The following is a 24,997-nucleotide window of genomic DNA, read 5'->3' on the forward strand; positions in this document are numbered from 1 at the left end:
AAAGTCGTGACGTCACGTACGCGCCCCTCCGAGGAACGTCAATCAACTAGTTCCGCCCACCGCCTAGGGACGAGACGGGGAGATCTCGGTATGTACGGAAAAAAAAAAAAAAAAGCCAGCCTACCCGCAGTGTAACGGGTCTTACGAATCTATTGTTAGAAATTAGTTTTAGGGGGAACCACCGCTTTAACCATACCTCCCAACTGTCCCTGATTTTGAGGGACTGTCCCTGATTTGGAGCAATGTCCCTCTGTCCCTCATTCTCCTCATTTGTCCCTCATTTTGGTCTGATCTATATAGTTGTATATAAAATGTACTTTTTATCTTTCATAAAGTGTTTCCCGCACTAAACTTTCATCTGATTTCTAAATTGCTGCATTTGTAAATTCCAAAAGCCAATATAAAGAAATAGTAGTGGTAAAAAAAGCACTTGTGGGTTTAACCAATCTTATTTTTTTGTACAATTCTCCTTTAAGGGGGCGTGGCAAGGGGTGTGTCCTATGCCTGCATACTTTTGCTGATAGGTGTCCCTCATTCCCATCTCAGAAAGTTGGGAGGTATGGATTAACCCCTTGTTGCTCTCACACACCAGTGCTGTCTGTGTTTCCCAGGCTGAGAGCACAGGCTGTCTGTCACAGGTCACGTGAGTTTAAATTGGCCTGGGGGAGAGGACCAAGATCCAAACTGGACCATGGATCAGAGATCCCTGAACTTGTATGTGTGGAGCCTGGGAGATGTATAAACCCCGGAACAGGACTTTCCCAGGCTCTCTCTGGGACGCTTAGCTACATATCCTCCCCCCTTGTTTCAATCCCAGGGTTGGAACACCTGTGGCCCAACAGGAGTAAACACGGGACAGGGCATCTGCATTGCCCATCTCAACACCTGGCCTGTGTTTTACAGTGAAGGAGTAATCCTGTAGAGACAAAAACCAATGGTTCACCCGTCTATTAGTCTCCTTCTTTTGTGCCATCCATTTCAGGGGAGCATGGTCAGTTATTAGATCAAACTATCACCCTAACAAATAGTACCTTAGCACGTCCTCGCCCGAACAAATAGTACCTTAGCACGTCCGCGGCCCACTTTATGGCTAAACATTCCTTTTCAATGACTGCATACTTTTTCTCATGGTCAGTGAGCTTTCTGCTTAGGTACACCACAGGGTGTTCTTCCCCATTGAGTAGCTGTGATAGTACTGCCCCGATACCTAATTCAAACGCATCCGTCTGAACCAAAAAATCTTTTTAGAAATGGGGGGAGTACAACACTGACTGTGCATAAAGAGCCTTCTTCAAGACTTGAAAAGATTCCTCTGCTATTGGAGACCATTTCACCATCACGGAGTTATTCCCTTTCGTAAGGTCCTGTATATATAAGGGTTCACAGCCACTTTAAATGAAAAGGCGTGCACTGGATTTTGACTTTTTTTATTTCACATTAGTTAACCACTTAAGGACCGCCTCCTGCACATATACGCCGTGGGTCACGGGCGCCTGCAACCCGGTCCAAAGCTTCGTGACCGGGACCGCGGGACCCGATCGCCGCTGGAGTCCCGCGATCGGTCCCCGGAGCTGAAGAACGGGGAGAGCTGTATGTAAACACAGCTTCCCCGTTCTTCACCGTGGCTCCGTCATTGATCGTGTGATCCCTTATATAGGGGGACATAATCGATGACGTCACACCTACAGTCACACCCCCCTACAGTTGTAAACACACTTCAGGTCACACATAACCCCTTCAGCGCCCCCTTGTGGTTAACTCCCAAACTGCAATTGTCATTTTCACAATAAACAATGCATTTTAAATCTTTTATAGGGAGACTCGATCGATGACGTCAGACCTACAGCCACACCCCCCTACAGTTGTAAACACACACTAGGTGAACCCTAACTCCTTCAGTGCCCCCTTGTGGTTAACTCCCAAACTGCAATTGTCATTTTCACAGTAAACAATGCATTTTAAATGCAATTTTGGCTGTGAAAATGACAATGGTCCCAAAAATGTGTCAGAATTGTCCGAAGTGTCCGCCATAATGTCGCAGTCGTGAAAAAAATCGCTGATCACCGCCATTAGTAGTAAAAAAAAAAAAAAAATCATAAAAATGCAATAAAACTATCCCCTATTTTGTAAACACTATAAATTTTGCGCAAACCAACCGATAAACGCTTATTGCGATTTTTTTTAACAAAAATAGGTAGAAGAATACGTATCGGCCTAAACTGAGGAAAACATTTTTTTTTATATATTTTTGGGGGATATTTATTATAGCAAAAAGTAAAAAATATTGCATTTTTTTCATAATTGTCGCTCTATTTTTGTTTATAGCGCAAAAAATAAAAACCGCAGAGGTGATCAAATACCACCAAAAGAAATCTCTATTTGTGGAAAAAAAAAAGGACGTAAATTTTGTTTGGGAGCCACGTCTCACAACCGCGCAATTGTCAGTTAAAGCGACGCAGTGCCGAATCGCAAAAAGGGGCGAGGTCCTTTAGCTGCATTTTGGTCCGGGGCTTAAGTGGTAAAAGACATATGAATGTTATTGCACTTTTTTGTTTATGTATTGATTTTTTTTAAGATGCACAGACCATTTTACACATTTTTCAAAACTTGTTTTCGATCAATTTTGATTATATGGTCCGATCGTATCAAAGTATTTTATTTAGCGCTTTGGTCCTTGATTGAACTTTCTAATGCCTTTTTCTCCCAGATGGTAAATGAATCAATACGATTGTACGTAAAATCACCACCATCAATATCAGTGATTGAACTCAAATCAGAGTGTCTTCATTTCCTCTATTATGTAAGAGAGTAGTACTGTAGCTCTTATTCCCTGCTGTACTTCCAGGTTACTTTACATTTTCATCATAATACACTCATTCTGAAGATCGTGGTATTTCACAGTGTTGCACGTTGCTGCACGCATCCTCCTACGCTCGTTACGTAACATCACAACCTACTGTCCCTTTAATAAAACTCTAACCTCTGCCCAACTTCACCCAGGGTGACGCCAGTCCCCAGGCACCGCCCCCATTCCAGAGGCCCCTCAGCAGTAACAGGTTCTCTGTTCTCCGATACGACTGGCCACGGAAGAGGGCGGGGTTTGGACTGTACCAACACGAGCTGTCGCCGAGAAAGGGGTGCAGCACTATTGGTTCCATTAATATAGATGCAATTTAGAGGATACTTCACATATGTAATGAATGAAATATGTTTCCTATGAGCTGCAAATATTCGCCCAAATTCACAGGGTGCCGACACAGGCCGCAGGTTGGTCGCGCCTTTGGATGGTTGTCATACACCCCTGTTCTGTGTGTGTTGGCGGCGTCCCTGAGTCAGCTGACGTTCCAGTAGTGTGAAGCCGGGGACAGCGCGGAGCATTGTTCCTCCAGTGTGGCGCTGAGAAGACAGGTGCGGGTGAGTGTGACGCTGCATTCTACAACCTAACTGCTTGGCGGGCCTTCCTTAGTGCGACCACTTTAGTGACACGCGTTGTCAAGGAGACGCATGAGAGGTGTCACCGGTGGGTCCTAGAGCCGGAACTGACAGCCCGCAATGAATGTCATTGATTTCAGTGACAGAATATGGGCTGTCATAGTATTTCTATGACCAATGCTCACCACTCAGGGTCTAGCAAAGGCTTACCTTATGGAATAAGGGCTGGCTGCTCGGTCTGGGGGGATAGGTGGCCCTTTGGTATAGAATTCAGGGCCCCTGAAAGAATCAGACTGTGTTTTCCTTACCTAGGTCTTTTCACAGGTCAGAGAAGGAAACATTCTGTAGACTAATACTTAAATGACTTGGTGTGTTTCTTTACCATGATCTTACTTTTTTCTGTTCTTACTTAGAGAAATATCACAGTAGTGATCTCTAGCAGGCTTGTGTCTCCTGTCTATGCCCCTTTTCTGAAGCATATAACCACTCTCTGACCCTCTCCTGCGTCGTGCCTGCGCACTCTCTGACCCTCTCCTGCGTCGTGCCTGCGCACTCTCTGACCCTCTCCTGCGTCGTGCCTGCGCACTCTCTGACCCTCTCCTGCGTCGTGCCTGCGCACTCTCTGACCCTCTCCTGCGTCGTGCCTGCGCACTCTCTGACCCTCTCTTGCGTCGTGCCTGCGCACTCTCTGACCCTCTCTTGCGTCGTGCCTGCGCACTCTCTGACCATCTGCGTCGTGCCTGCGCACTTTCTGACCATCTGCGTCGTGCCTGCGCACTTTCTGAGCATCTCCTGCGTCGTGCCTGCGCACTCTCTGACCCTCTCCTGCGTCGTGCCTGCGCACTCTCTGACCCTCTCCTGCGTCGTGCCTGCGCACTCTCTGACCCTCTCCTGCGTCGTGCCTGCGCACTCTCTGACCCTCTCCTGCGTCGTGCCTGCGCACTCTCTGACCCTCTCCTGCGTCGTGCCTGCGCACTCTCTGACCCTCTCCTGCGTCGTGCCTGCGCACTCTCTGACCCTCTCCTGCGTCGTGCCTGCGCACTCTCTGACCCTCTCCTGCGTCGTGCCTGCGCACTCTCTGACCCTCTCCTGCGTCGTGCCTGCGCACTCTCTGACCCTCTCCTGCGTCGTGCCTGCGCACTCTCTGACCCTCTCCTGCGTCGTGCCTGCGCACTCTCTGACCCTCTCCTGCGTCGTGCCTGCGCACTCTCTGACCCTCTCCTGCGTCGTGCCTGCGCACTCTCTGACCCTCTCCTGCGTCGTGCCTGCGCACTCTCTGACCCTCTCTTGCGTCGTGCCTGCGCACTCTCTGACCCTCTCTTGCGTCGTGCCTGCGCACTCTCTGACCATCTGCGTCGTGCCTGCGCACTTTCTGAGCATCTCCTGCGTCGTGCCTGCGCACTCTCTGACCCTCTCCTGCGTCGTGCCTGCGCACTCTCTGACCCTCTCCTGCGTCGTGCCTGCGCACTCTCTGACCCTCTCCTGCGTCGTGCCTGCGCACTCTCTGACCCTCTCCTGCGTCGTGCCTGCGCACTCTCTGACCCTCTCCTGCGTCGTGCCTGCGCACTCTCTGACCCTCTCCTGCGTCGTGCCTGCGCACTCTCTGACCCTCTCCTGCGTCGTGCCTGCGCACTCTCTGACCCTCTCCTGCGTCGTGCCTGCGCACTCTCTGACCCTCTCCTGCGTCGTGCCTGCGCACTCTCTGACCCTCTCCTGCGTCGTGCCTGCGCACTCTCTGACCCTCTGCGTCGTGCCTGCGCACTTTCTGAGCATCTCCTGCGTCGTGCCTGCGCACTCTCTGACCCTCTCCTGCGTCGTGCCTGCGCACTCTCTGACCCTCTCTTGCGTCGTGCCTGCGCACTCTCTGACCCTCTCTTGCGTCGTGCCTGCGCACTCTCTGACCCTCTCTTGCGTCGTGCCTGCGCACTCTCTGACCCTCTCTTGCGTCGTGCCTGCGCACTCTCTGAGCATCTCCTGCGTCGTGCCTGCGCACTCTCTGAGGCTGATGTCAGGGGCTGCACAGCTCTGGAAGTTGAGCACTGGCCTAGAGCAATGTTCAGAATTTTATCTCTGGGCCTATACGTATGTCACTAACTTCTTCACAGTCTGTACTGAAATGCTCTCCTTTGGTATTGTGTTGCAAAAATTATGTATTTTTATTTTTCTTTATTTATTTTAAAGTGTAAATGGAAATCGGCATAAATATGTCTTTCCCAGTTGCTTCAGAACACCTATTCAGACTTTATTCTGCTGTTTATCTCATTTGTTAAACAATTGTTCCAAAGTTTTGTGAAGTTGTTTTACAGAAAGCATGTTTTTCAATGTAGGTCGGCTTCACACTGCCCCCTGTGCTTTTGCCAACGTGCAGCTGACCCACAAAAATTGTGTTTGCAAGACTGCATTTACTGTGTGACATAAAATATTGCAACAACCGCCATTTTATTCTCTAGGGTCTCTGCTAAGTTTTTATATATATGTGTGTTTGTGTGTTTTTGGGGGGGGGGGGGGGGGGGGGTTCTAAGTACTTTTCTAGCAAAAAATACAGATTTTTAACTTGTAAGCAACAAGTGTCTGAATAAGGTTTAGTCTATAGTTGGATAAACTGACCTCGTTTACAAAGTTCATTACTTTTTGATCTAAGGAACCAAAGGTACATTATTTATAGTTATCTCAGCACTGAGGAATGTTGTGAATCTTGGCAGGCTGCCTGTTTTTTTTGACAGCTGTCAGTTGTGAGCAGAGAACTCTGCACTAAATCGTGGACATGCTGTGTTAAGATCTGGAGGGGGGGTTGATTTGCTATCGCTATTTTTAATGATTAATTGTACAGCTTTACACAGTAGCCATTGGAAAATGGTTAAACAATTGTCCTAAGCTGGCTATAGACAGAGCAGTTTCACTGTATCTGAGCACCACAAATCAAATACATTATTTTTCAAATTTTTAATAATAAAAACAAACTCCCCCCCACCCATTCATGTTGCAATGCTTTATTTTGCTGAGAAATCACTTTTGGTAAACTGCAATTAAATTATTTGTTTTTTTCAATCATTAAAGGTGGTGGCTGCATTAGTTTCCTTTTCTTGGGCTGTTCCCTCTGTTTTCACCTGGTGATCTGGCCAGTAACACACCCCCTGTATTAGCGACACTCAACTCTGGAGAAATGAGAAAAGAGGCACAGCAGACGGCAGCATAGCCGCTCCGGGCTCTCCTGTGCGATTCGGAGGCCGGATTAATGATCTGGCGGTGGCAGCAGCTTACCATAGAGCTGGCTGTGGACTGGATGGTCCCTGACCATCTCTATATGACCCTTGGAGGGGGGAAGCGACGTTATGACGGCACTGGCCGATGTAAACACTACAAGTTTTTTTTTTTTTTTTTCTGGAAAGCAGCGATCTCTGTGTGTGTGTGTGTGTGTGTTTTTTTTTTTTTCATGCTTTCCAGGGTAGAAGAGATGTCTGGGGTCTCATTGACCCCAGACATCTCCATAATGAAGGCCCGGTCGTGCCTTACAAGGATGTCTATATTATGTAATAGGAATAAAGGTGATGGGGAGAAAAAAAAGATAAAAGGGAGAGTGTAAAAAAATACATTTTAAAGCTCCCCCTCAGGCCCACACACAAGCGAATGCATATGTAGTTTGCACTCCCATATGTAAACCGCGCTCAAACCACACGTGAGGTATCGCTGCAAACAGAGCGAGAACAATAGACCTCCTCTGTAACTCTAAACTGGTAACCAGTAAACATTTTAAAAGCGTCACCTATGGAGATTTTTAAGTGCCATTACACGAGTGCGTGCAATTTTAAAGCCTGACATGTTATCCATTAGGTATCTATTTACTTGGCGTAACATCATCTTTCACATTATACAAAACAATTGTGTGTGTGTGTGTGTGTGTATATATATATGTGTATATATATATATATATATATATATATATAATCTATATCTGCGCAAATACTGTGTGACATAAGTTGCAACCATGGCCATTTTATTCGCTAAGGTCTCTGCTAAAAAAACATATATAATGTTTGGGGGTTAACTTCTGAGTAATTTTCTGTAGGAGTGGATTTTTTTTTTTTTTTCTCCCCTTTCTTTTTCTTTTTCTTTTTTTTTTTTTATAATTCATCAGTTTATACCACATTGTACTGTAAACCTTCCATTGATATCAGTGAAATCAATTCTGAATTGAACATCCGATATAATAAAGCTTAACAAACAGACATCAATAAGAAAAATGTTTGTCCTGTTTGCATCTTCTAAATCTTGTGCAATAATTGTCAGTGTAATGTTACCATGGTAAAAAAAAATCTGAAGATATGAATAGGTATAGTACACATATGACACAATCTTTATGTCAAATTATTGAAAGCCCATGGTGTGTGTGTGTGTGTGTAACACACTCAAAAAACTTCACCCGGTGCAAAAAAAATGTGCACAACATAAAGGAGTGACACAAAAACATACAGCGGGTACACTTGGTCCTCTTAAATCAAGGGGGCCCTGCCCTGAATCCCCCGGGGCGTTGGGCTCCTGACAGGGAACAAGGTACTTACACTATGGTCTGTCCAGCTGAAGCCAGACAGACCCCTTTCTCTGGAGGGTCTGCCGAAACGGACCCCCCCCCCCAAGTACTCAGGGAGACCCCATGAGAGAGGACGAACTAAGCCAAAAGGCAATGTCCACCCCCTCCCAAGACTTTCAGGACAGGCCCAGGGACCTACACCCTACTCATCACACCGTGCAAAAATGTGTACCAAACATAAAAATACAAAAACGTGACAAACATAGGCAATAAATTAAATAAAGTGTGGGGGGAAAGGGATAGTGGAGAGGAGAGTGAAGAAGTGGCCATTGTGCAATACAAAAAATGTCTCCGGTCCCAGCAGAAAGGCCCGGCCCAGGAGGCAAGCGCTTAAAAAAGCGTGTTGTTGGTGCAGTGACCGTGGTACCGTGAAATCAAAGTGACCCTTACTCACAGTGATTATTTCTGTAGGAGAGGAATGGCAGACCTGGCCCGGTACGGAAGTGGTTACTATCGCTTTAGGCTGTCAAACAAGCTCATCCTGAAGGTAGAGTGTAAGCATGGGGGGTTGTTATGGAATGTACTAGCTTTGCAGTTTTTAGTCTTTATTGCACTCCTCCTCCAGGGTGTTTTATAAAGTGGCAAATGTCCTTGTCCTAATTGGTGTCAATACTCCCAAAATATTTTATTAAATCCCAACTCCAAAATAAGCTTGTGATTTCACAGTATACTTTTCTAAATGTAAATTGTCCCCAATGTTTGCAGCCAGGTCTGGACTATTGTAGGAGGTGCCTAATGTCCTTTCCCCCAGATCCTGGCTCTGCAGACTAAACTACATTTCCCAAGATTCATTGGTAATGTAATGACAGCTCTCCAACACTTGTGCGAATGGACGTGGTTAGGTCAGCTCAGTTAAACAGGTTATTTATTAGCCATCAATCCAAAGTTCATTTTGGTTGGGGTTTGAGAGGGTTTGCCTCTCAACGCAAGTGTAAACAAGGTTTTCTTGTCCTGCTGTCACAGGGAAGTGCAATCACTCCAATGAGATCGTGGATATCAATGAAAAAAAATAGAAATATTTTTGCTTTGAAAGTCTTGGGCTTCATTCACACCTGAGCGATCTGCAGCGACAGATTTTATTTATTTTTTGTTTAATAAATTCTTTATTTTTGAAAAAGTGCGATGATTCCACAAGAAAATAAATCTTGCATCCATGACATGTCATTTAACATAAATGAAACATAAATCTTGCCCACTTCATAATCAAGTGCTACTATACTATGTTATCAGAAATTGTATAGTCTTCATAGGTGTCCTGACAATCACTTCGTTATTCCCTTTTATAGTATCCTGGCCTTCTGAGAAATGCTCACTTCCTGTTCTTCTGTCTGTAACTCCACACAGTAATGCAAGGCTTTCTCCCTGGTGTGAAGTGTCGTGCTCGCCCCTCCCTTGGACTACAGGAGAGTCAAGACGCCCTCTACATTGCAGATAAAGAAAGGAGCTGTGGGCGTCTTGACTCTCCTGTAGTCCAAGGGAGGGGGACGAGCACAACGCTCCACACCAGGGAGAAAGCCTTGCATTACTGTGTGGAGTTACAGACAGAAGAACAGGAAGTGAGGATTTCTCAGAAGAAATAAGAACATTTAAAAGCAAAATGGAAGGATGAGGTAAGTGAAGGAGGACTGCACTAAGGTAAAGGAAGCTATTTAGGAAAAAAAAAATTGTACCTTTACAACCCCTTTAATGCATAGAATGTATTAAGATAAAAAAAAAAACTTCTGCCTTTACAACCCCTTTTAATACGCCAGGCCTATAGTCTTCAATGCTAGGAACCATAAACTGGAAATTTATGTGGTTACTAGAGAAATGCATTATGCATTTCTGAAAGATGACCCTTTCTGTGCTTTGCTAATTCCTAACAGCTATTTGTGGAAAACGGGTACAGTTCCTTGAAAAAGTATTCATACCCCTTGAAATGTTCCACATTTTGTCATATTTCAACCAAAAACATAAATGGGATTTTATGTGATAGACCAACACAAAGTGGCACATAATTGTGAAGTGGAAGGAAAAGTCGAAAACCCGAGTCAATACTTTATAGTGCAACCTTTTCCTGCAATTATAATTGAAAGTCTTTTGCCTATTCTTTTTTGCAAAATATCTCAAGCTCTGTCGGATTGGATGGAGAGCGTCTGTGAACAGCAATTTTCAAGTCTTGCCACAGATTCTCTATTGGATTTAGGTCTGGACTTTGACTGGGCCATTGTAACACATGAATATGCTTTGATCTAAACCATTCCATTGTAGCTCTGGCTGTATGTTTAGGGTTGTTGGAAGGTGTACCTCCGCCTCAAGTCTTTTTCAGACTTTAACAGGTGGTATTCCAAGATTCAACTCTGACCAGCTTCCCTTTCCCTGCCGAAGAAAAGCATCTCCACATCATGATGCTGCCACCACCATGTTGCATTGTGGGGATGGTGTGTGCATTGCATGCAGTTGCGGCACAGTGATGCTGCATTTAGGGGGTTACAACAGGTGTTGAGAATGTAACATCTAGCCTCTTCACTGCTTGTCAAATGCCTCTGAAAAGCAAACTGAGCACGGATTGCTTTTACGAGAGCCGCAGTCTTTGCTGCTATTATAATAGGGCCCTTAAAGCAGTTCTGTTCATACAGGATTAGGTGCCAGGATTAAAATAACGTACGTACATACATTAGAACTGTGTGATTCTGGATAAAATGAGAATCACAATATTTTTGCTTAGAATAAAGATCACGGCGTAGCATCAACTTTCACATTTATACAAAAAAAAAATTGGGCTAACTTGGCAGAATCGCCAATGGAAACAACCCCTGCGTTATTCTCTAGGGTCTCTGCTTAAAAATATTTATGTTTGGGGGTTCTAAGTCATTTTCTAGCAGAAAATAATGATTTTAACTTCTAAGCGTCAAGTGTCAAAAAAAGTTTAGTCTTTAAGTGGTTAAACTGACCTCATTTACAAACCAAAGTTCTTCCCTTTGTACTAAAAGAACTAAACGATACATTGTTTCTCTTCGCTATCTCTGTGCTGAGGAATGTTGATAAACGTTTTTGCTTTTATTTTTTGACAGCTTGGCTGCAATGTTTACATAGAATCGCAGATTAGGATCGTGAAAGGGGTTGAATCGAGATTACATTTTTTTCTACGACTATTCGTGCAGCTCTAACATACACACATACATATATAAATGCATATGCATGGCACTATCGGGTATTGCACTGTAGGGGGAGGTGGAGAGCACAGCACACACTCAGACTCCACTGCTTTCACCTTTTTGACTAAGCTGTGATGTACAGTTCAGCAAAGAAGCAGAAGCACAGTCTGATACATATGTCTTTGTCTACCACAGTGGTTCTCAACCTTCCTAGTGCCGTCACCCCTTGATAAAATTTTCCAAGTTGTGGGACCCCTAACAGTACATTTTTCTTCATAGCGTGGGTTGTCAAGGCAAGAAAAGGAATTTGCGCCCCCAACCCATGGACATTTAGCGCTCCCTGAGTCCCTTCCACTCGTACAGTATTAAAACTCTTTCTGGTACATTTTAGCATGTACCACTCTTTCTCTTTGTTCTCCTTACTTTCCCTTTTATCTCTGTCTATCCTAATTTCTTGGGCCCCCCCATCCCTCTCTCTAACCATATTTCTTGTTCTTTCTCTTATTCTTTCTCTCCCTTTTTTCTTTGTTGCTCCCTCTCTTTTCCTCTCCCTTACATTATTCCTTCCCTTACTCCTTTGGTGGGGGGGAATGGGATGAGTGGCAGTGCTTGTGGGGAGTTGGGGTTAGTGCCAACTTAGGTGCTCTTGATCAAGGTCACCTGCTGATCTGAGAACTGTAGTGGGGACTTTTAATGGCAACTATAATCACAGGTAGTGTTACTCACTGTGTCTCCGACTTTGTTGTGTTTCGTAGCAGTGACACATATGCCGAAATCAAGAGATGGGGTCTCCAGCCCCTCCCACTTCACATTCCTCACCAGTCAGCTGACCTCTAGTCTCTGCCCCCAAGCCATGCCGTAAACTGAATGGGCGGCTGCGAAGAGGCTGAGTGGGTGGCTGTGGGCTCCAGGGACAGCCCTTCTGAGTGGCTGTAAAAGGCTGGTTTTGTGGCTGAGGCGATCATCCACAAAGCTGTCAGCTGGAGGACGCAGAGTGACAGGGCCGGACTGCCCTGGCCCGGCTTTGAGCTCAGGCTAAAGCGCTCGCTTCTCTTCCTCTTCCACACGAGCTGTCTAGGGGGGACGGGTCCTTGTTACACCGTGCCACAGAACAAAGACCCAGCTCTCTGACACACAGCAGGACATGCCGTTTGTGTGTATGATCCATCATCCAGGCAATGATTAGTCGAGAGTGATGATGGAGCACAGTGAGGCTGCACTGATGGGTACCGATATGCTTTATCAGGGTTTGACAAATTTCCTTGGAATCTATGAGCCAGCTAAAAAAATTAGGAGCCAGAAAACGCACCCCGTCCCGACGAGCTTGCACGCAGAAGCGAACGCATACGTGAGCCTGTGCCTCCGTGGGCCCCCACCGCGCGATCGCCACGGTGACCGGTAATTGAGGCCGCGGCCTTGTAGGCCCGCATAGCCGCGGCCAGGTCACAATTTCTTGTCGCAATTGCGACCTGGCGCCCAGATTTTGTCGACCCCCCCCCCCCCTGCTTTATGTTAATATGGTTAACGTTGTTGTTAATATTTATTTTTGGAACTTCATTCTGCTTAAAACACTTACTAGTGTAATTTCATGAGATCATTTACAAGGGCGTGTTTAGGGGCGGGGGCAGGGGAGGGGTTGGATGGGGCAACTGGTGGCGAGTAACTCTAATGCCCTGTACACACGATCACTATTTGTGATGAAAAAAAATGAAATTTTTCTAACTTCATCATTAAAAATGATGTTGCCCACACACAATCGTTTTTGAAAAATGATGAACAAAGTGACGGCACTCTAAAGGGGAAGTTCTATTCGCATTGAGGCTGCTTTTAGCGGGTTACTTGTTAGTAAAAGACGATTGGTGCTTTTTTGTCTGTTACAGCGTGATGAATGTGCTTACTCCATTATGAATGGTAGTTTTACCTCCCGTCTCAAAACTTGCTTCTGGGCATGTGCGGGTTTAAAACGTCATTTTTGCCCACACACGATTTTTATGACACAAAAAATGACATTTTAAAAAATGACATAAAAAATTCAAGCATGTTTGTCATTTTTTCAGAAGACATAAAATGACATTTTGCCCACACATGATCATTTTAAATGACATTTTTAAAAATGTCATTTTATTTCATCACAAAAAGTGATCGTGTGTACAGGGCATTAGGCCGGGCTAGTGGCTCAGGAATTGAAATTTTGAGCCCGGATCTAGAATTAATGCCAGCTGCCCCTGGGCACACTTGAACTTGTGGAATTGTCTCTGGATCTATGTGCGTTGCCCTTTCTCGCCCCTCCCACCCCTCGGATCAGCATCTGGCTCCATCTTCGCATTTTTCTCTTTCCCCTTGGTCCCCCTGATTTCCAGCTTATTTCCTTTCCAGTCTCCTCCATTTACATAATATACACACTATATTACCAAAAGTATTGTGACGCCTGCCTTTACACCCACATGAACTTTAATGTCACCCAAGTACTAGCATGTAGAGTTCAACATTGAGTTGGCCCACCCTTTTGCAGCTATAACAGCTTCAACTCCTCTGGGAAGGCTGTCCACAAGGTATAGGAGTGTGTATATGGGAATGTTTAACCATTATTCCAGAAGTACATATGTGAGGTCAGGCACTGATGTGGATGATGTCTCGAAGTCTCTGCTCTAATTCATCCCAAAGGTTTTCTATCGGGTTGAAGTCAGGATTCTGTGCAGGTCAGTCAAGTTCCTCCACCCCAAACTTGCTCATCCATGTCTTTTATGGACCTTGTTTTGTGCACTGGTCCAAATCATTTGTGGAGGTGGGAATTATGGTGTGGGGTTGTAAAGTAATAAAAAGATATTCCTGCGCTGGCCAAGTCTAAAAGGTGGGGTACTGCAGCAAGCACTGAAGGTAGTATCAAGACCTCGGTAAGTATAAATGTAGAAGTAGTGCTGCGCTGTGCTTAAATAGGTGATAAAGTACAAATGTGCTTACGTGACAGGTACACTTGAAAGGCAATAAATGAATGGTCAAAATAGCAAAAATATAAATAATCAGCTGCGACAGGATAAACAATGGACTAATAAAGTGTCCAAATACTGTGAAAAAGTGTACCACAAAATAGATGTGAGAATAAACTCATAAAATCTTTAAAATGGCATCATCATGTGACAAGTGCAACCATAAATAAATATAGTCACACTAAAATTCCATAAAATGAAATAAAATTAATAAAAAAAAAGAAAAACGCAGTGCAGATAATGTCCATAAGGTGCAAGCTGGATGGATGGCTATGCACAGTGATCAGGGTGAACATGCTGGTGCTAGTAGTCAATCTCTGGTATGGAGTGCTACTGATAGGTGGTTGCTGGTTCTTCTTGCAACTTAGGCCGCGTACACATAATCAGTCCATCCGATGAGGGCGGTCCGAAGGACCGTTGTCATCGGTTAACCGATGAAGCTGTCTGATGGTCTAATGTGCCTACACACCATTGGTTAAATAACCGATCGTATCAGAACGCGGTGACGTAAAACACGACGACGTGCTGAAAAAAAACGAAGTTCAATGCTTCCAAGCATGCGTCGACTTGATTCTGAGCATGCGCGGCTTTTTAACCGATGCTTTTGCATACTAATGATCAGTTTTGACCTATCGGTTAGGCGTACATCGGTTCAATTTTAAAGCAAGTTCTAATTTTTTTTAACCGAAGGTTAACTGACCGATGGGGCACACACACGATCGGTTTGGACCAATGAAAACGGTCCTTCAGTCCATTTTCATCAGTTTTAACCGATCGTGTGTACGCGGCCTAAGGGTATAGGTGTCCCCTTACCGCTTTAAGGTACCAGCATATGAGTGTGTCTTTCAATCTCCTGGTGGCTCCTGACGTCTCAGGCTCTGCTGGTATGTATCTTTACTTTGGCACCTTTGGTGTGGGGTTGGCTACGTTCCAGTGAAGGGATAAGGATTCAGAATACCAAGACATTTTGGACAATTTCATGTTCCCAACTTTGTGGAAACAGTTTGGGGATGGCCCTTTCCTATTCCAACATGACTGTACACCAGTGCACAAAGCAAGGTCCATAAAGACATGGAGGAATGAGTTTGGGGTGGAGGAACTTGACTGGCCTGCACAGAATCCTGACCTCAACCCAATAGAACACCTTTGGGATATATTAGAGCAGAGATGGTGAGCCAGGCCTTCTCATCCAACATCAGTGCCTGACCTCACAAATGCGCTTATGGAAGACTGGTCAAATCTTCCCATAGACACACTCCTAAACCTTGTGGACAGCCTACCCAGAAAAGTTGAAGCTGTTATATCTGCAAAAGGTGGGCCCACTCAATATTGAACCCTACGGACTAAGACTGGGATGCCATTAAAATTCATGTGTGTAAAGGCAGGTGTCCCTATACTTTTGGTAATATAGTGTACCTTGTTTTAGAGTTTAGTGTTACTGGAAAATCACAGCAAAGTTGTGCTCTTGCAGGATTTTGCTGGTTCTTTGTGGACCTTCTGCTCACATTTATTGTAGTACTACTGACACAATCTTTTGTAAAGGCACAATGTCTAAATAAAGAATTGCGAAAGAAAAAAAAACTAGGTGTGCTTTAGTTTTGTACTGCAATTGAGGACTACGTTGTAACATCTGAAAATATTTGGAGAGCCTCAGGTATGTCTGTGGAACACAATGTACATAAGATTTGTAACATTTAGGTAAGCTTACAGGTTATAATGTAAATTCTGTGATCTTGTCTATTCCAGGGGTCGGCAACCTTTTGAGCACCGTGTGCCAAAAAATGTTTTCAAAGAAATTGGCCGTGCAGATTTTATAGCAGAAAAATGTCAATTTCACACTCTCAATCACGAAAAGGATTTTATATAAAGTAAATGCTCTAAACTATTTGAGTAGTAGTGAGAAATTAACATCCTGCACTCACGCCTCAGATCAGCCCCAATTTATGCACCTTCACACCTCAGACCTAATCTCTGCCTCACTGCTAATTTTTTTCATAAATATGTTTTCAAAAAGAGGATGCTGACTGGATTTCATGATATGTGATCATGTTGGAAAGCTGGAGTTGTGTGTGTGTGTGTGTGTATATATATATATATACACACACACACACACTTTTAATGCTTTGTTTTCAATTTTGCGACGAAAAATTACAGATAATTAACCACCTTAGTAATTCAGAACAAACCAGAGAAGACCTACAGCACTCATCAGTCCATCTGTACACAAGAATGAACATAATCATAGAGCTACTTGTCTAAAGAAATGTACATCGGAAATGCAGTGAGGCAGTGTGTATCAGTCTAGAGCAGGGGTCTCAAACTCAAATTACCTGAGGGCCACAAGACAAGTTTTCATATGCCATGGGGGGCCGCATGCAAACTTTCAAACTTCAAAAACAACAGTACTGGTGTCAGCGAACACATTATTAACCCCCAGCACTGGTGTCAGCGAGCGCATTATTACCACCAGCACTGGTGTAAGTCAGGGTTTGACAAATTTGCTTGGAATCTAGGATCCAGCTAAAAAAGTTAGGAGCCAGAAAACGCACCCCGTCCCGACGAGCTTGCGCGCAGAAGCGAACACATACGTGAGCAGCGCCCGCATATGTAAACTGTGTTCAAACCACACATGTGAGGTATCGCCGCAATTGGTAGAGTGAGAGCAATAATTCTAGCTCCTCTGTAACTTAAAACATGCAACCTGTAGATTTTTTTAAACGTCGCCTATGAAGATTTTAAAGGGTAAAAAAGTTTGTCGGCATTCCACGAGCGGACACAATTTTGAAGCGTGACATGTTGGGTATGAATTTACTCGGCGTAACATTATCTTTCATAATATTAAAAAAAATGGGGATAACTTTACTGTTGTATTATTTTTTAATTAAAAAAAGTGTAATTTTTTCCCAAAAAAGTGCGCTTGTAAGACCGCTGCGCAAATACGGCGTAACAGAAAGTATTGCAACGATCGCAATTTTATTCTCTAGGGTGTTAGGATAAAAAATATATATAATGTTTGGGGGTTCTAATTAGAGGGAAGAATATGGCAGTGAAAATAGTGTAAAATGACATTAGAATTGCTGTTTAACTTGTAATGCTTAACTTGTAATACCAACGGCCACCACCAGATGGCGCCAGCTTACACATCTGGTGGTAATAACTTGTAATGCCAACGGCTCACCACCAGATGGCGCCAGCTAAAAAAAAAAAAAATTATATTTATATAATATTATATTATATTACATTTATAATTGGTCCGCGGGCCGCAAATGGCCCGCGGGCCGGTACTTTGAGACCACTGGTCTAGAGACATCCCTCAGATGTATGACTGCGAACAACGTGGAGATATACAGTGCCTCTGGAAAATATTCACAGCGCTTCACTTTTTCCAAATTTTTGTTATGTTACAACCCTTATTCTAAAATGGATTCAATTCATTATTTTCCTCAAAATTCTACAAACCATACCCCATAATGCCAACGTGAAAGAAGTTTGAAATCACATGTACATAAAAGTTCACAGCATTTGCCATGACGCACGGAATTGAGCTGAGGTGCCTGATGTTTCTACAACTTGATTGGAGTCCACCTGTGGTAAATTCAGTTGATTGGATGATTTGGCACACCTGTCAATATAAGATCCCACAGTTAACAGTGCATAGCAGAGCACAAACCAAGCCATTAATGCTGCTTTCACACTAAGGCGCTAAAAATAGCGCCTTGAAAGAGCCTCTGAGGGCTTTCACACTGGAGCGGTGCGCTGGCAGGACGGTAAGGCCCCTTTCACACTGAAGAGTTTTTCAGGAGGTTTAGCGCCTAAATACCACCTGAAAAACTCCTTCCCTGCAGTCTCAATGTGAAAGCCTGAGGGCTTTTACACTGTGGGGATGCGCTGGCAGGACCGCTCCAAAAGTCCTGCCAGCAGCATCTTTGGAGCAAAGAGAGGAGCGGTGTGTTTACCGCTCCTTCCCATTGAAGGCAATGGGCACCGCAGTAATACCGCTGGCAATGGGCCTCTGTAGAGGCGCATTGCGTGCGGTATTAACCCTTTTTCAGTCGTTGGCGGGGGTTAATGCCACACCGCTATCGGCCGAATACCGTGGCAATTAAGACGGTATAGCGGCGCTTCTTGCCCCAGTGTGAAAGGGGCCTAAAAAAAGTCCTGCTAGCCGCATCTTTGCAGCGATTTAGGAGCGGTATATACACCGCTCCTAAAATGCCCCTGCCCATTGAAATCAATAGTCATTGTCGCCCATTGGTGCTTTGCGGGCGGTTTTAACCCTTTCTTGGCCGCTAGCGAAATGTGCCACTAAAAATAGCGGCGCTTTACTGCCCGCACCCCCAACGCTTAGGTGTGAAAGTAATTGTCAGTAAACCTCAGACAGGATTGTATTGAGGCAGAGATCTGGAGAAGGGTACAGAAACGTTTCTGCAGCATTGAAGGTCCCAATGAGCACAGTGGCCTCTATCTGTAAGGCCCCTTTCACCCTGAGCCGTGTGGTGCGGTGGTTGTAAAGCGCTGCTATTTTTGCGGCGCTTTAACCGCTAATTTCACTGCGCTATTCGGCTGTGGTTTTACCCCCTGTTAGTGACCGAGAAAGGGTTAAAACCGCCCGCAGAGGCGCATTGCCAGAGGTATAGCCGCGCTGTCCCATTGATTTCAATGGGCGGGAGTGGTGAAGGAGCGGTATACACACCGCTCCATACACAGATGCAAAGATGCAGACTTTTTTTTTTCATCCTGCTAGCGCACTGCTCCAGTGTGAAAGCTCTTGGGCTTTCACACTGGAGAAACAGCAGCAGCTGTTTAGGGTTGGTTTGCAGGCGCTATTTTTAGCGCAATGGCGCCTGCAAACCGCTCCAGTGTGAAAGGGGTCTAAATGGAAGAAGTTGGAACCACCAGGATTCTTCCTAGAGTGTTCCACCTGACCAAACTGAGCGATCGGGGACAAGGACCTTAGTCGGGGAGGTGACCAAGAGCCCGATGGCACTCCACCAATTGGGCCTGTTTGGTAGAGTGGCCAGCTGAAGCCGCTCATTAGTAGAAGGCACCCAACGGCCCATCTGGAGTTTGCCAAAAGGCACCTGAAGGACTCGCAGACCAGGAGAAACAAAATTCTCTGGTCTGATGAAATAAAAATCTAACTTTGGCCTGACTAGCATGCATCATGTCTGGAGGAAACCAGGCACCTGGCCAATTCCATCCTTACAGTGAAGCTTGGTGGTGGCAGCATCATGCTGTGGGAATGTTTTTCAGAGACAGGAACTGGTAGACTAGTTGGGATTGAGGGAAAGATAAATGTAGCAGTGTACAGAGACCTCCTTGATGAAAACCTGCTCCAGAGTGCTCTGGACCTCAGACTGGGGTGAAGGTTCATCTTCCAACAGACAATGACCCTAAACACACAGCCAAGATAACAAAGGAGTGGCTATGGGACAACTCTGTGGAAGTCCTTGAGTGGCCCAGACTTGAACCTGCTTTGAACATCTCTAGAAAGATCTGAAAATGCTTGTGCAGTGTGCACTCACGCTCTGCATCCAACTTGATGGAGCTTGAGAGGTCCTGCAAGGAAGAATGGGAGAAACTGCCCAAAAATAGATGTGCCAAGCTTGTAGTATCATACTCAAAAAGACTTGAGGCTGTAATTGGTGCCAAAGATTTAAAAAAAAAACGTCTTTCTTGTTATCATTATGGGGTTTGTAGAATTTTGATAAAAGTACGGTAATGAATTTTAATCCACTTTGGAATAAGGCTGTAACATAACCTGTTGAAAAAGTGAAGCGCTGTAAATACTTTCCAGATGCATTGTAGGCTGTATAAATTGCTTGATTCCCCCTCAACACAGGCATGGTTAATGAGGGAATCCCTCTCGCAGCGCTATTGTGTTCTGCTGACAGAGAGCCATCCCGTCCAGCAGAATACAAAGATCACTGCTAGCTGCTTTTAGCCATTGGCTGTAACTGAATGTAAAAAAACTGACAGGCTGGGTTGTACCTAAACCCATCGAAGGATCAGCCTGCCTATATTTGGATCGAATCTCTGCTGAACGGAATTCCAATCTGTGTATGGGTGGCTTTGGTAGCGGCGGATGAGTGTGTACGCTTTTTTTTTTTTTTTCCTTTAATTCCCCTTGCACCCAGGCATCATTTACTGATGTTTACCCAGGAACTTGTAATGCCAGTGTTGAAGGGGCCAAAAACTGTGAAACGACCTGAGTGAAGGTGTGCAAGAGTATAACCTTTTAAACACGCAAATTGCTGCACTGAGATGTCAAATTTTATTTTCTATTTTTGTTTTACTGCTTTGTACTCAATGCTGTATTACTGATCTTTACTCAGCTGTGTGCAATGTTTCATAGACAACAATGCATCTCATTTCAGAATTTTTAAGGCTGCATTCACACTATAACGCGGCGTATTTTGCCGCGACAAATTGCGGCGTATTGTACCGCGATTTGCCGCGACAAAACGGGTCGTTTAACCTTTTTTTTTTTTTTTACAACACATTGTTGTCTATGCCGAAAGCCGCCTGAAAAAAAGGGTCCGGGACTTGTTTTCAGGCGTTCGGCGTGAGATGTGAACCATCTCATAGACAACAATGTAAAATCGCCCCTCCAGCAGCACGAGCGTCGGGCGTAAATACGCCAAGGTGTGAATGCAGCCTTACTCCCGTGTGCAACAGGCCTAGAGTTGTAAACAAGTCTTCATTTCCCAAAAGGCTAATCCAGAAAGACATGTGGGTGTGTGGTTGTACCTGCTTGTTATGGATGTATAATATGTATATGCATGTATAATCTTATCAGATGTCAAACTGCCTAAATCAGGTTTTCTTTGAAGAGTCTACAACTATTGGTGTGTGTTTTACCCCACCCTGTTCTCACTGTTTAGTTTTTTTTTTTTGTAACCGAACTCCATTTTGGTAATATTGGTTTTGCAACTGTAATGGGGTAGTTAGATTACCAAGTGTGTTTATATCCTTTCAGGTCAGTATAATTTAAAGTGGAGGTCCACCCTAAAAAAAAAAAAAAGATAAAAAAAATAGCCAAAACGGCTCCAAAAATTTTTTTTTTTTTTTTATACTTACCAGAAATGGCTGTTGGTAGGCAGATCTTCCTATTCCGCGGTGATCTTCTCTCTTCTCCTCCTTGCGTTGCCTCCTGGGAAATGGGGTTCTCTGTCTTCTGAGACCTGTGTGTCCCAGGAGACAGCAGTGCGCAGTGAGGATGGCGGCGCCGGCACACGATCCGGAGGATGGATCGGTCTTGGGCGACCACCATCGTAGGCACCTTGGACAGTGCTTATTTAAAAGTCAGCAGCTACAGTGTTTGTAGTTGCTGACTTTAAAAAAAAAAACATTTACACAGCTGGACCTCCGCTTTTAAAGCCAAGTGTAAAATGATTACCTACTTCAGCACTGTCAGGTTGTTGTCCAGAATGCCTAGGTGCTCCAATAAGCGGATACTTCTTGGTTTGGATGGAAAGCTTGCCTCGTCGAGGTGCCTTCGTTGCATAGTAGGTTGCAGTAGCAAACTTTGGTATAGCCACAGGTTTGCTTTGTAGGTGAAATGTTGGTATTGTCTTGCTAGGAAAAGTTAGAAGTTCTCTGTACAGGCACCTTGTCCTGGAGATAGAAAAAGTAAAGAAAACCGCAGCTAGCACTAAAAGGTCAATAAACTAAACCTTCCCAGTAAAATGGGAAGCACAACAATAATAAAATTAACACAAACTATGTCACAAAACATAAGAATACCATTGTCCCATGTCATTTAAAGGGACAGTAGCTATTTATTCACTTGGATTCCACACATGAGATGTTTTGTGACATTGTTTTATGTATTGTTGTGTTTGAGCGCAGTACTATTTTTACTTAGGAACATTGTCCTCCCTACTTACAAATTTACCCTTGGTGCCCCCAGCAAGTATACTGTCTGTAGTTACTACTACAATTTTACCTGCTATGGTTTGCCAGCTGGTTCATCTTGGCAAACAGTGGGCAGTGGTGCGGAGTCATCATCCTAATGCATGGCTGCATAACCTCATGTACAAACTTTTTTTTCTGGGTAAAGGCAACACAAGATAGACCTGCCTAATTGTGGTAATGGACATATTTTTGGCTTTGATGGGAAGGAAACCATTTGCTAGGACTGATTTTGTACACTATATAAGAGCTTAACATACAACAGCAGTTTCTGTAAATGAGGTATCTGAATGGGTTCCATCTTTTTGAGTCATTATGGCCAAATCAAAATACACTGCTCAAAAATAATTAAAGGAAGACGTTTTGAATCAGAACTCCTGGCATATTGATCTGGTCAGTTAAGTAGCAGAGGGGGAGGGGTGTATACAGAGAGGGTTGTTAATCAGTTTCAGCTGCTTTACTGTTAATTGAAATTAACAACAGGTGCACTAGATGGGCAACAATGAGACGACCTCCAAAACAGGAATGGTTTTTCAGGTGGAGGTGTCTGACATTTTTTTTTTTTTTTTTTCCCCTACTCATCTTTTCTGACTGTTTTTCAGTAGTTTTGAATTTGGATAGGGTCAGTGTCACTACTGGTAGCACAAGGCGAGACTTGGACCCTATAAAGATTGCACAGGCAGTCCAACTCCTCCAGGATGGCACAGTGATGGTCTGGGGAAGCATATCCATGGAGGGACACACAGACCTCTACAGGCTACACAATGGCACCCTGACTGCCATTAGGTATTGGGATGAAATCCTTGGACCCATTGTCAGACCCTACGCTGGTGCAGTGGGTCCTGGGTTCCTCCTGGTGCATGACAATGCCCGGCCTCATGTGGCGAGAGCATGCAGCCAGTTCCTGGAGGATGAAGAAATTGATACCATTTAATGGCCCCCACACTTACCTGACCTAAATCCAAAAGAACACCTCTGGGACATTATGTTTCGGTCCATCCAGTGCCGCCAGGTTGCACCTCAGTCTGTTCAGGAGCTCAGTGATGCTCTGGTCCAGATCTGGGGGGAAATACCCCAGGACACCATCTGTTGTCTCATTAGTAGCATGCCCTGATGTTGTCAGGCATGCATACAAGCACTTGGGGGCCATACAAACTACTGAGGACCATTGAGTTGTTGAAATTTCAGCAAAATGGACTGGCTTGCTGCATCATTTTTTCACTTAGATTTTCGGGGTGTCTTTGAATTCAGCCCTCTGTAGGTGGATTATTTTCATTTCCATCAAATGATGTGCCATCCTTTCGTTCCTAACACATTACCCAGTCCATATCAGTATAGATATCCAGCATGAGATTTTTGCCGGTGTTTTGAGCAGTGTATAAAGGTTGCCGTTTTACTGATCTTCTGAAACAAACAACTTTTTTGCCTGTTGTAGCCACTGTATTATTATTATTATTATTATTATTATTATTATTATTATTATTATATATTTTTTATTTAACAAACTTTTAGTGTAAGCTTTTATAAAATGTTTGTTTCTTCTGTTAAAGCGGGGGTTCACCCTATCGACGGGAAAAAAAACTTTTTTTTTATTTTACCTTAAAATCAGGCATTGTAGCGCGAGCTACAGTATGCCTGTCACGAATTTTTTACCGCCGTACTCACCTTGTAGTCGTCCATCGAAGATTCCGGGGAATGGGCGTGCCTATCGAGACGGAGGATGATTGACGGCCGGCTCTGGCACGTCACGCTTCTCCGGAAATAGCCGAAATAGGCTCGGTCTTCACGACGCGTGCGCATAGCCTGTGCGCAGGCGCCGTGAAGAGCCGAGACCTACTCCGGCTGTCTTCGGGGAGAGTGACGTGCCAGGGCCGGCCGTCAATCATTCTCCCTCTCCGTAGGCACGCCCATTCCCCGCGGGAGCCGGAATCTACGATGGACGACTACAAGGTGAGTACGGGGTTAAAAAAATCGGGACAGGCATACTGTAGCTCGCGCTACAATGCCTGTCTCGATGGTAACATCATGGGATTGTGGGTGAACTACCGCTTTAAGTGGCCTTGTAAAAGGGACTTTTATAGACCCATAACCTTGGATGGATATAGAACAGTGCTTGGAGGAGTGGTGTATGGTCCATGCTGATCATAAGGCATAGGCATACAAGAAACCTACCAACTTATGCTCATGATTTTTGGGAAATTGGAATCTGTAGTGCTCCTAAAATGTGAACAGTTAAAGAGTTGCTTGTGGCCCCTTACCAGTTTGCAGTATCTATACACTAATGTGTTAGATAAAAAAAGTGTGTGGTTTGTACTCTGCACTCTCCATCCTCAAATTAAGTATTTTTATCAGTGGTTTTCCAACACTTCATGGGGCCGGTGTTTTATCGAATAGTGCCCTCCGTCGAAAAGTGCCCACTCGTGCACAGTACGGAAGGCAGCTCCAGCTGATTTCCTGATCAGTTGGCGTGACGTCACCAATGTGCACATCGTAGGAGGCATTTTTCAATGGGAGGTACCATTTAAAGGGCAGAATTGAATGCTATGCAAACAGCGGAGGGAGACCATAGTTGTCACATTGTGCTTTCGAGGTTGCGGGGTAGGTTTAGGCCCCTTTCACACTAAGGCGGCGTTGGCAATTTACCCTCAATTTTGCGGCGCTATTCGGCCGCTAGCGGGCAGTTCCCTCCCCCACTAGCGGCTGAGAAGGAGGTTAAAAATCACCGCAAAGCACCTCTGCTGAGGCTGTATAGCCACGGTGCCTTATTGATTTCAATGGGCAGGAGCGATATACACACTGCATCTTTGGAGCGGCTAGCAGGACATTTTTTACCGTCCTGCTAGCGCACCGCTCCAGTGTTTCAGGTCGGTTTGCAGGCGCTATTTTTAGTGTTATAGCGCCTGCAAACTGAGCCAGTGTGAGAGGGGTCTTGCAGTGTG

General features: G+C 44.7%; 1 protein-coding gene across 2 annotated transcripts in view; it reads left to right on the forward strand.

Moving 5' to 3' along the window:
* Window positions 1-3,312: 3,312 nt before the first annotated feature.
* LOC120926699 (NADPH--cytochrome P450 reductase) overlaps window positions 3,313-24,997 on the forward strand; it is an 84,088-nt gene continuing 62,403 nt past the window's right edge. The window contains exon 1 of one of the 2 annotated variants that reach the window (XM_040336850.1): window positions 3,313-3,414. The gene's annotated coding sequence lies outside the window, so the exon portion shown is untranslated. The remainder of the gene's footprint in view (window positions 3,415-24,997) is intronic. The other variant, XM_040336851.1, reaches the window with a different exon arrangement.

This window comes from Rana temporaria, chromosome 2, assembly GCF_905171775.1.
Source record: "Rana temporaria chromosome 2, aRanTem1.1, whole genome shotgun sequence".
NCBI classification, from domain to species: Eukaryota; Metazoa; Chordata; class Amphibia; order Anura; family Ranidae; genus Rana; species Rana temporaria.